General features: G+C 39.0%; 1 long non-coding RNA gene across 2 annotated transcripts; it reads right to left on the reverse strand.

Moving 5' to 3' along the window:
- Positions 1-973: 973 nt before the first annotated feature.
- On the reverse strand, positions 974-5,158 carry LOC122239200. Of its 2 annotated transcripts, none has more exons than XR_006218154.1 (3): positions 5,076-5,158; positions 2,666-2,755; positions 974-1,414 (listed from the first exon to the last, which is right to left on the reverse strand). It is a non-coding gene; the product is annotated as an uncharacterized LOC122239200 (long non-coding RNA). The 2 variants fall into 2 exon arrangements; XR_006218155.1 differs by lacking the exon at positions 5,076-5,158 and adding an exon at positions 3,535-3,580.
- Positions 5,159-12,400: the final 7,242 nt, after the last annotated feature.

Raw genomic sequence — 12,400 nt, forward strand, 5'->3', positions numbered from 1 at the left:
ACCCCTTAATTATGATATAATGCCCTTCTTCATCTCTTGTTACAGTCTATTTTAAAGTCTAGATTGTCTGATATAAGCATGACTACTCTGGCTTTCTTTTGTTGACCATTAGCATGATGGATTGTTTTCCATTCCTTACTTTCAATCTGAAGGTGTCTTTAGGTCTAAAGTAGTTCCCTTGTAAACAGCATATAGATGGATCTTGTTTTCTTATCCATTCTGTTACCCTATGTATTTTGATTAGAACATTTAGTCCATTGATGTTTAGAGTGATTATTGAAAGATATGAATTTATTGCCATTGTGTTGCCTGTAGAGTGGAGTTTCTGGTGGTGTTCTCTGGTCCTTTCTGGTCTTCGTTGCTTTTGGTCTTTTTTTCCCCCATATTTTCTCCCCTTGGAGTCCCCCTTAAAATTTCTTGCAGGGATGGTTTAGTGGTCATGAACTCCTTTAATTTTTGTTTGTCTGGAAAACTTTTTATCTCTCTTTTTATTTTGAATGACAGCCTTGCTGGATAAAGAATTCTTGGCTGCATATTTTTCTGATTCAGCACATTGAATATATCTTGCCACTCCTTTCTGGCCTGCCAAGTTTCTGTGGATAGGTCTGCTGCAAACCTAATCTCTCTTCTCTTGTAGGTTATGGATTCATTTTCCCTTGCTACTTTCATGATTATTTCCTTGCTTGAGTGTTTCGTGAATTTGATGATGATATGCCTTGTTGATGGTCAGGTTTCTTTTTAATCTAATGGGAGTCCTCTTTGCTTCCTGGATTTTGATATCGGTGTCTTTCCCCAGGTTAGGAAAGTTTTCTGCTATGATTTACTCACTCCACCACCACCGCCTACTTCAGAAGCCAATTGCAAGCCCCAAGCTGTTACTTGTGCTTCTGACTGACTTGCTAAAGATTGAAATTCTGATGACCTCATTCTTGGGTATTTTTAGTTTGCTAGAGTAACTCACAAGGCTCAGAGAAACATTTACTTCCATTATATTTATGCCCAGTTTATGAAAGGATATGATAAAGGATATAAACTAACAGCCAGATGAAGAGATACATGGGGCAACTTATGGGGTAAGGACATGTATCTTCCATGCTCCTTCCAGGTGTGGTACTCTCTCTGCATCCCCATGTGTTCACCAACCCAGAAGATCTCTGAACCCAGTCCTCTAGGGCTTTTATAGAGGCTTCATTATATAACATGATTGACTAAGACACTGGCCATTGGCTGATTCAACCTCCAGCTCCTTTCCCCTCCCCAGAGGTTGTGTGGTAGAACTGAAAGTTCCAATCCTATAATCATATGACTGGTCTTCCTGACAACCAGCCCCCACTCGTGGGTGGGGTCCAAAAGTCACCTTCATCAATAACAGGACACTTGTTTCACTTTTATGGCTCTGAAGCATTTTCAGAAACTGTGGATGAAAACCAAATATATATAAGAAAAATATTTCAGTCAACTGAATGACCAAATACATATTTCTTATTAGTCATTATAATTTTTAATTCTAGTTCTTTTGATATTTCTACCATATGTGTGGTAACTTCCTCCACTGAAGTCTTAAAGCTCCAATCTGTAAAAAATACAATATTTGCAAAGTACAATACAGTAAATCACAATAAAGCGAGGTATTCCTGTACTCATGGTGACACATGTGAGGACTGGGACTTTCAGTCCTGTGATCTGTACTGATGGTGATATGTGTGAGGACAGGGACTTTTGCTGCTGTGATCTGTCCCAGAGGCTAAGAGGACAGGACCCAACCTCTTGTTAGTCTGAACGGTTTGATTGCTCTTTCACACTCTTTGCTATACTAGTCTGGGGGCATTCTTTTAATCATTGCTTTCACTGAGTAGCAATTATCTAATTTATAATTCAGCACACTCTCATGGATGAGAGTGAGATGAATAACCCCACTGGCTCTTTTAGTTCCTGCTATGTGCCAGACAGTGCTGTGACCTTGGTATTCAACTAGTTATTTTAAAATGTGTCTGATGTTGCTGTCTGAATGGTGTTTGGGGAGACCAACATGCAAATCTGCTATGACCTCAAAAGTCTGTGTTGAGCAGGTGGCAGAAGATTCAGTGCATGATGGATGCAAAGAAGTGTCTTGCTTCTCCAAGGTAGTTCATAAAGGTAATAATCTTGATCTGAATTTTGATTGTGGCTAGGGACTTACACATAAACAAGGAAGGTATTTTTTCCCAGGCAACAGGAGAAGCATGTGTCAAGGTATGGAGGTGGGACAAACTGTAGATTTTATATGGCAGTGTAGGATTGGTTTTATAAAGCAGTGATGTTGAGAATTAGTGCAGGCAATATTAGAAAAGGTAGAAAAGGTCCAGATCCTGGAGGAGTTGGGAGGCACTGGTGTCAAGAAAGGGTTTAAGTATTTAGGTGGCTTGATTGATTTTATTTTTGTCATATGCTCACCAATCTATATGCAAATGGTCAAATATTATAGGTAACCACCACAGATATGAAGACCCATTGCTGGGCCATTGCACTGGTCCTGATGAAAGATGAAGTGGGTGTAAAGCAGGAGTAGAAAGCACATGGGGGATGTTAAGTCTCCTCAAAACCTGGTTCCTGATTGGTCAGGGAGAGGGAGAGAGGGAAGGGTATATGGGACTACCAGAATGCAGGGGCAGGGAGTCCTGCAGACCTCAGTGATCTGGCTGGCTCTTCAATTCCCTGATACATCTTGAATTCATGAAACTGGTCCCATGTCTTCTTATCTGAAACATCTTTTGGCCTGTGGGTGAGAGGCAAGAGGACATTTTCCTCAATAAATAAAAATAATATTAAGAATAACTTTTGGGGCCCTTGGGTGGCTCAGTTGGTTAAGTGTGTGACTTTGGCTCAGCTCATGATCTTATGGTTTGTGAATTTGAGCCCCATGTCAGGTTCTGTGCTGACAATCTCAGAGCCGGGAGCCTGCTTCAGATTCTGTGTCTCTGTCTCTGTGTCCCTTCCCCACTTGCACTCTGTCTCTCTCTCAAAAAGAAATAAACATTAAAAAAATAAAAAGAAAAAAAAGAATAGATTTTTCACAGCTTGTCCTAAAGGCTACCATTAGATTGTAGTATGTCAGTCTAAAACTCATAATCTCATTAACTTGGACATATAGCTATATGAACAGAATGCAGTGTTAAGCCATTTATATGATTTCATTGTTTAACATTAATGAATGTGTTTGGGAAACATTTACTTAGCAACATGGCCAGGCCATCTTACAGAGGAAGGGTTAAGGAAAGAGACATGCCAGTGGGTATTAAGAGTATAAACAAGTGGGAGAGATATATTTAAAAACCTAGAGGTGCCTTGGTTTAATGGGTCCCTTTCAAGCTGTGATGTTTGGATTATAATTGAGAGGGGAATAAATATGATCCAGAGTCAGGCCTTGCCTCCCTAGGTATTATGGAAGGAGCGGAAATGCTCTGGGCCTCTTCAGCGTTGGATGCCCAAAATTTTCACTATGCCCTGTTCCTTGGGGTCCCTATAAAACCCTATTCCTCATTAGAGAATGCTCACCTCAGAGAAATGCTGGATGCCCAGGGACACCATGGTGTGCTATCCTAATAAGGGAAGAAATGCTGTCAAAATCCCAGCTACAAACACATGCAGGGGATTTTGGCTGCTATGCTTTTAGTGATCAGCAGAACAGCCCTGGAAAAGTCATTAAGAAATTACAGGCTAAGGATTAGCTGAGAAAAGGCAGGAAATTGAATGAAGTCAGTATAAGGGCACAGTGAGGCATTTTCTGGCTGTCTTTTCAGAAAGGTCTTTGAAGGGTGGCTCATCAGCACATCACAGATAAAATTGGACCCTGTGAGCATCACCTGCAAACAACCCGTGAAAAGGAGGCAGCTTTCCAAATATGCACTCTTCCTGGAGACCTCTCCTCTCTCCTGCAATATTTGCAGCTGGCTTGGAATCCAAGTGTGCCACCCAGATAATTTAATGCTCAGAAAAGGTAGGCAAGACTTCATTTAAGGGATTGCAGACCCAAGGATGCAAATCAACCAAATCACCAATACTGCCGTGTGCCCCCATCCTAGAGCCCACGACAGGAAAACCTGTTGTCAGGTTCACTGTGCCTGATGCTAGACTCCCAGAGGGAGCTAGGTCACTGCACCTCATGGCATATGACTCTTACCAGAGGGCACATGCATAACCATCTCTGTTCAGGGAACTATACACACATCTACCAAAAGAAAAATTTCGTTGCCTGTATAGCAACTGGAAATGAGAAGGTTTCAGGTGAGCCCAGGATCATAGAAAAGCAAGGCTTTGAAGTTGTTTCCCAGGCCTTCTGGGAGGGGTCTAGTAAATATCTGTGTCCAATGGTGGAGGTGATCTCTCTAGCTGCCCATTGCTACCGACTCCAACTTGCTTTACCATATGTTCCATGCACTTTCCTATGTGCTCACAGCAGCTTCCTTTTGACTGGGAACCCTCCTCTGTTAAAATTCAAATCAAAGCTGTGGGCCACCAAGGTATCCAGGCTTTCTGGTGAATCTGGAAAGTGCCTGCTCACTTCCCCATGGTGTGAGCTTCACTGCAGCCTCTGAAACAGTTCTGAAGCACTTTAGTCACCTATGTCCAGTACTTTCAGCCCCATATTTGTTCTTCTTGTTGAGCACTCTTCCAAGTGTTGACAAACAGCCAAGAATGGCCAGACTAGATCCCAGAAAGTTGTGTGGCCCCAGCTCTACATAACAATAACCCTAGACAATATTCCTTCTGTGGAGAAGGTGTGTAAAATAAAGACATTTTGTTTCAAGCCTAATAGTTGAAGAACTCTGTAAAGCTGTTTGGAAAAAAGTTGGGTATGTGCATATGTGAACGTGTGTGTATGTGTGTTGTGTTCGTGGGGCTGAAGAGGCAAATGAAAGCTTGAGACAAGTGTTCTTTTGTTCTTCTGATTACCTAATAAAGATAGTAAAGAGGATTATAGGGGATCAGGGGAGGGGTCCTCAAGCTCATACCCCTGATTTTACCGAAGAGGACAGGGACACTAAAAATCCAGCTGAGGTACAGCTATAATGAACTGAAAAGGTAATAGGACTCACCTTCTAGCCTCCTGAATCACACTGTGAGTTCTGGGGATGCAGATTCCCACAGCGTTACATCAGTTGCTTTGTGACGTTTGAAGTTTGTTCATTCTGCCACTTTCCCCTAGATGAGTTCTGCACAGGCTACTGAGCAGGGTTTTCGGGGCTCCACCGACTTCACATTCCTTCCAGCCTGCCAATGCAAGCTGAACTGATTCCAATGTTGTTAAGGAAGCTGAATATAGCTTGAAGTTCTATTGAATTGAGTCCTTTTCTGAAATAAAGAACATTTAAGTGGATTACAAGTTGATATTCTTGGCCATTTTCTGTTGGCTGATGGAAGCACGGGAGGAAGTGAATAGTACAGTTGCTTCATTGGGTAGAAAATGGCTTGTTTCCGGCTCATATGAAGTTCCATGGCTTTTGAAATATGATTAAGCAAGGTGTAAATAAAGCATTGGCACATGTTCAATGCAGCAACGGCCCTTTGCAAATCTATTATATACTCAGAGCTGAGCTGTGTTCTTGGAATATAATACTAAGGGAGGCATGAGCATCAAGACACTAACTATCTTTGTGTCACCACAATTAAAGGATACATTTGCATGTAGATGCATTGTAGAGAGCAGTAACTACTTCCAGGAGGTGGATGGATTTGAGGAAGTCAGTAGGAAAGAGGCAACCTTTGACTGAAGCTTGAGGCAAACCAGGTAGGGCATGGAGAAGTGCCAGAGGCCATGGAAGGCAGGTTGTCTAGTGGAAGTGGCTGGGAAATGAAGGTGGACAGACGGAGGGCCTCAAGGGTTGCAGTGTTTTGAAGATGGGTATAGGATAGAAGAGGAAGAATATGATCTGTATTTAAAAAAAAGAACTCCAGCAGCAGGAGGAGGTGGGGGGGGGCAGGGCTGCTATCATTGCAAGGGTATCAAGGATTTTGTGTAAGCAATGCAGGACTGAGCTTGAACCTGGCTGTGCAGAAGAGAGAAGAGACAGGAATGAAGGAAATCCCTGGAGCAGAACAGACGGGACTGAGAGCGGTGATGAAAGGAAGAGTTCAGGACACACATGAAGTCCCAGCTTGGAGGCAAGGAGAAGGATGGCACCTCCCAGCGAGACTGGACAGTTGGCAGAGGCAATGTTTGGGCAGAAAAAGAATATTTTCACTCTTTTTTTCTCCTTTTTATTTTAGAAGAGTTAGACATACAGAAAAGTTGCAAAGATTGTACAGTGGATTCCCATAAACCTTCACCCAATTTCTCTTAATTGCTAATTGCACAATTATCAAAACCAGAACATTGACACAACATTATTAATTGAACTACAGACTTTAACAATTTTGTCATCCAATGTGACTATTTTTTAGTTTTCTGAGCTGAGGTGCTACTAGACGAAGTCTGGATCTCAGGGGAATAAAATTTATGATGAAAACTTTGCTTTCTCTTTTCACTGTTATTTTTAATGCATGCATTGTTTGTTTATTATTTATAAAATAAATATATTAAATAGATAAAATAATATAAATAAAATAATATATATTACATATAAAATATTTATATATACATATTTTAACTCGCTTATATAAATATAAATTTTAAACAAATATTTTATATAATATTTATGAATATTTTATGCATTTAAAATATATTATTTAATTATTATATATAAATACACATATATTTTAAAAATATATTTATATTAAAATATTAAATTTTAAAAGTATATAAAATGAATGGTATCGCCCCTACCTTCCTCTGTCTCAGAATTTTCTTTAATTGCAAGAGTTAAATACAGCTACTTTTATTGTAAGAACTGTCTTACTAGTGTCAGCTAACTAATATCACTGAGCACTTCCTATGCATCCACACAGCACTGTTTTTCTCTATCCCATGTCTATTCTGCAGGCAAGGGCACCACCTTTGTGAGGCCCAAAGAGGCCCAGACTGAGCACGCCCACCCAGGGTGAGCCAGACATGAACTCTAAGCCCTGCTCCTAACCACAATGTACGCAAGCATTTTATTACACTATACTTTTGGCCTCCTGGCTGTCTCTTTGGGTTCCTCTATTTTTCTTTTTTCCCCCTGATTCTAAATAGCTTTATATATTCTATATTTAAATCAAACATATTATCATATTTCTTTTCTTCCTGATTATAAGTAGTTTTATTTATTCTATATTTGAGTTAAATGTCATCATATTTCTTTGTTTTTCCTTTTTTTTAAAAAATTAAATTCGAGTTAGTTAACATACAGTGTAGTCTTGGGTTCAAGAGTAGAACCCAGTGATTCATCTCTTATATATGACACCCAGTGCTCATCCCAAGTGCCCTCCTTAATGCCCATTGGCCATTTAACCCATCCCCCTACCCACCTCCCCTCCAGCAGCCCTCAGTTTATTCTCTGTATTTAAGAGTCTCTTATGGTTTGCCTCCCTCTCTGTTTTCAATCTTATTTTTTCTTCCCTTCCCCTTGTTCATCTTTTGAGTTTCTCAAATTCCACATATATGACCCAGCAATTGCACTACTAGTAATTTATCCAAAGGATACAAAACGCTGATTCAAAGGGGCACATGGTACCCCTATGATTATAGTAATGCTAACGGAACTAGAGGGTATTATGCTAAGTGAAATAAGACAGAGAAAGACAGATATCATACAGTTTCCCTATTTTTCTATAGAAAGAGGTCTTGTGCTTCTTTTCTTCCTCCAATGATCTTGAAGGAAACATTTCCTTTATGTGATTAGTGGTTGCCTTTAAGTTAATGGAACTCTCCCACAAGTTCTTTTCACAGGTCTCCATACCAACCTATCTAGCAACTTCTGTGGTCCTCATCTCACTCAGCCCCTTAGCAGCTTTGGGGAGAGTGGACAACACCTTTCTCCCAACAAACTTTTCTGTGGCCCTTCCCATGACACCATATGTGCATTGCTCTGCTCACTGGCTCCCCTGTTCTGCTCCACTCTGCAAGCTGGTTTACCTTGAGCCTTGGGCCTGGGATGTTTCTTTGTCTCTCTATGCACCCTTCCTAAGTGACATACTTCATCCTTATTACTCTAATTTCCATCCCCAATCTTCATTTCCAGTTGAGATTTCTTTTCTGAGCTTCCAACTTGTATATATGACTGAACCTGGAAAGCATAGCTTGGATATGCCACAGGGGACCTGAACCTAACAGATTCATAACTGCATTGAGGGTCTTCACTGGTCTCCTGGCCCACACCCCATGTAGCCATTTTTTTTTTACTTCTTTTCTTCATCCCCATAACCAACCATCAGCAAATTCTGTAGATTCAAACAAACAAAATGTATAATCTTCTCCCTGATTCCCCTGTCATCCACCAATAGCTCTTCAAACAATTGCAAAAGCTGAAGTGATCTCATCTACTTCACAAAGCACCCTTAATTCAGAGGGTGAAGTGACTTTTATAATTGTAAGTCAAATTATGTCACTTTTTTGCTTCAGAAAACAGATGCTTCAGCCATTGCCAATGGGAGTGCAAAATGTTACAGAACATAATGCAAAGCAAATGGGAATTTCCATGAAAATATTAAATGCACCTATCCTTTAACACACTGATGTCTCTGGGAGTTTGCCTTCTGCATGTGTTTTTACACATACAAAATTATGTATGTACATGCTTATTCTCAGCAGCCTTGGAAACGCAGAATATTGTGAACAATTCAAAAGCCAGCCAAGAAGAAACCAGATAAAGAAGCTATGGTATATCATACAACAGAATACTTTGAAGTAGAAAAGCAAATTGAAGAAGATTCTCATATCCTGATATGAAAATATCTCCAGAAAATACTGTTCAAAAAAAAAAAAAACCAAGTTGAAAATATTTCATAACTTGTCATCTTTTATATAAGAAAGAGAAAGAAATAAGAATTTACATTTGCTTGAAAATGAGAGTGGTGAGATAGACAAGAACAGCGGTAAAAGTGGAACTTCTCATTGTGAAATTTATTAAAGTGTTATGATGTGATTTTTGAACCTTGTTGAATATATTATTCACACACACACACACACACACACACACACACACACACACTTCAATGACTTTCTCTTAATCTATTGGGAATTCGCAGCCCTTAGCATAGGCTGGGGAAGCTGTGTAATCAACTTCTCCACCATCCTATTGGATGGGCCTCCCCTTAACTGCTCAGAAACTTCAGCAGTGTTCAGTTTCTTGCCAACCTCAGACCCTTCCAGGAAATCAGGCCCTGCCTGAAATGCACGTTGCCCCTATCCTTGCACAGCTGGGTCTTCTCAAGTTTCAGGGTGCCACATACATGCCACTCACAAAGAACCTTGCTGACCAAGCCATGCACAGGAGATTGTCTGCTATGTTTCTCTGTCCTAACCATCCCATGTGCTACATATATGCAGTACTCTGTATACTTTATAATTTCCCCATTTATTGTTATTGTCTTGTTTATTTATCTACCTACCAGTTTTAGTCCAAGAAAGCAGACATTATTTATTCTCACTCAAAATTTTAGACACTCAATATATTTCTTGAACAGATGACAGAGTATGCTTAAATCTATATTTCATCAAAATTTTCTAGCAAAGTCATGAAGAAAATGCTTGATTTTTCCCATATTCCTTGAAGAATTTTTCTTTGCTTCTTTTGCTCTTTCAACCCTCTTTTTAACATTATATAATTGATGGTAAATATTTAAATGTTCCTTAAAAAAAGAATGTTAAATTTTTCATGCAGCTTTGTTACCATATTTATGGCACTTATTTATACCCAAATACATATGTCCAAAATGTTTCAATGTTTAAATTACAATTATCTTATTATTTTTTAACTCTATATTTTCATGTTTCTCTCACTGTGCTGGAGTATACTTTCTAAGATTTTTTTTCACCCCTTGTGAAGTATATGCAAGTGGTGTATTTTCTGGGAAATTGTAATGTTACCATTCTTTGTGATCCATAGCTTGTTTGAATTTTACATTCTCTAATCCCTACCTCTTCCTCCCAAAGCTCTGCAGACGCCTCAGTTGCTCTCTGAGATCAGCTAGCACTTAGGTCAGTCTGAATTTCATTCCTGTGTAGAAAACTTGATTTTCTACCTGGCTCCTTAGGAGTTTTTAGATTCTTTTTTGTTAACATTCAAAAATGTTTAAGGTAAGGAAAATTCAAGAAAATAACACTCAGAAGACAAAAAGAAATGTTTAAAACTAAAGTAAGCTATGGCAAAGATATTGGAACTATCTGATAGATAATTTAGGATAATTATGGTTAATATATAAAGAGGTGGACAATGTGCAAGATCACATGGGTTATTCAATCAGGAATATGACACTATTAAAAAGAATTAATGGACATGCTTAAAATGAACAGCCAATTAACAGGATAAGGAATGCCTTTAATCCATAGATGAAGCTGAGGAAAATAATCATGAGCTTCTAGATAGGTTAACAGAAATTACAAAAATGAGAAAGACACAGAGACAGACAAACAGAGAGACAGAGACAGATAGAAAATAAAATAGTAGGAAAAAGAAGAGACTATCCATGAGGCATGGGACAAATATAATGAAATATGTATAATTGGAATCTCAGAAAAAGAGAGATAGAATGGAGAAGAACATATAAGTAATTAAATATTAAACAATTTTTTCCTAAAATTAGACACAAAAACATTGACACAAGAAGCTCAGAGAACCGCAAGACAAACACCAATGTGCATGCACACATATACACACTCAAAAATGCATAAATATATCCCTATGCACATCACACTCAAACTGCTAAAAACAAAACAAAAAGAGAAGTTTTAAAATGTAGACTACAAAAAATAAACATTAAATATAAGGAACAAAGTAGATAATTGGAACAAAAATAAGAATTACAGTAAACTTCTCATTAGAAACAATGCAAACTAAAAGGTTATAGAATGACATTATTAAACTGCTGGGAAAAAGTACTGTCAACTCAGAATTCTATACAGTGAAAATATTTCATAAATGAAGGAAAATAAATACTTTCTCAAACAAAGTAAAATTTAGAGGTTTTATTACCAGCATAATTACACTACAAAATTACTAAGGAGAACTCTCCTTCATAAGAATGTGGTATTATACTTAAATATGAATTTATAAAAAGAAATTAAGAATTATAGAAATGTAATAATGAAGATATATTTAAAAATACACTTTTGGCAAGATTTAATTCTTTTTTATGGCTGAATAACATTTCATTGTATATATATATATATACATCTTTTTAAAAAAAATATGACATTTATTGTCAAATTGGTTTCCATACAACCTGTGCTCATCCCCACAGGTGCTCTCCTCAATGCCCATCACCCACTTTCCCCTACCTCCCAACTCCCATCAACCCTCAGTTTATTCTCAGTTTTTAAAAGTCTCTTATGGTTTGCCTCCCTCCCTCTCTAACTTTTTTTTTTCACTTCCCCTCCCCCATGGTCTTCTGTTAAGTTTCTCTGGATTCACATATGAGTGAACACATATGATATTTGTCTTTCTCTGCCTGGCTTATTTCACTTAGCATAATACCCACCAGTTCTATCCACATTACTGCAAATGACATGATTTCATTCCTTCTCATTGCCAAGTAGTATTACATTGCATATGTAAACCACATCTTCTTTATCCATTTGTCAGTTGATGGACATTTAGGCTCTTTTCATAGTTTGGCTATTGTTGAAAGTTCTGCTGTAAACATTGGGGTACAAGTGCCCCTATGCATCAGCACTTTTGTCTCCCTTTGGTAAACTCCTAGCACTGCTATTGCTGGGTCATAGGGTAGGTCTCTTTTTAATTTTTTGAGGAAAATTGTGTTCGGGCGCCACTTGTCATGACCGGCATGACAAACACCGAGGTCAGGGTCCTGAGGGTAGGGGAATGCAAGAAAAAAAGAGAGAAGAGAAAGTTTGGGAACAGGAGGGTCCCCTGGGCTGATGGCCCAAGTGACGGCTTTATTGTTGCTGTACACAATCTTTTATAATATAAGACTCTTATGGATCAGGTCATTCTAAGAATAAACAGGTTTCACATGATCACTGCCAGCCAAAACATTTAGTTCTGTGTACCTTGCGAACTTTCTGAACGGGTCACAAGACCTTGTTGATAGATTGCTAGCAAAACACAGTTCCCATGTTTGTTTCTATCTGACTCGGGGTAGAAAAAGGGAGGTAGCATTACTGCCAACACCTGCAGACCGCAGGCTTCAGGAATTAACTTTCTCAGCCTTGACAAGGCTTTCGTATGCCCTTGAAAGTGGGGGAATGGGAGGGAGAACCACCGGGTTGGCTGAGTCAACAGGGAACGTTGCTCGACCTGGTCTCAGCCTGGCACCGGGGCCC

Source organism: Panthera tigris, chromosome B3 (assembly GCF_018350195.1).
Source record: "Panthera tigris isolate Pti1 chromosome B3, P.tigris_Pti1_mat1.1, whole genome shotgun sequence".
NCBI classification, from domain to species: domain Eukaryota; kingdom Metazoa; phylum Chordata; class Mammalia; order Carnivora; family Felidae; genus Panthera; species Panthera tigris.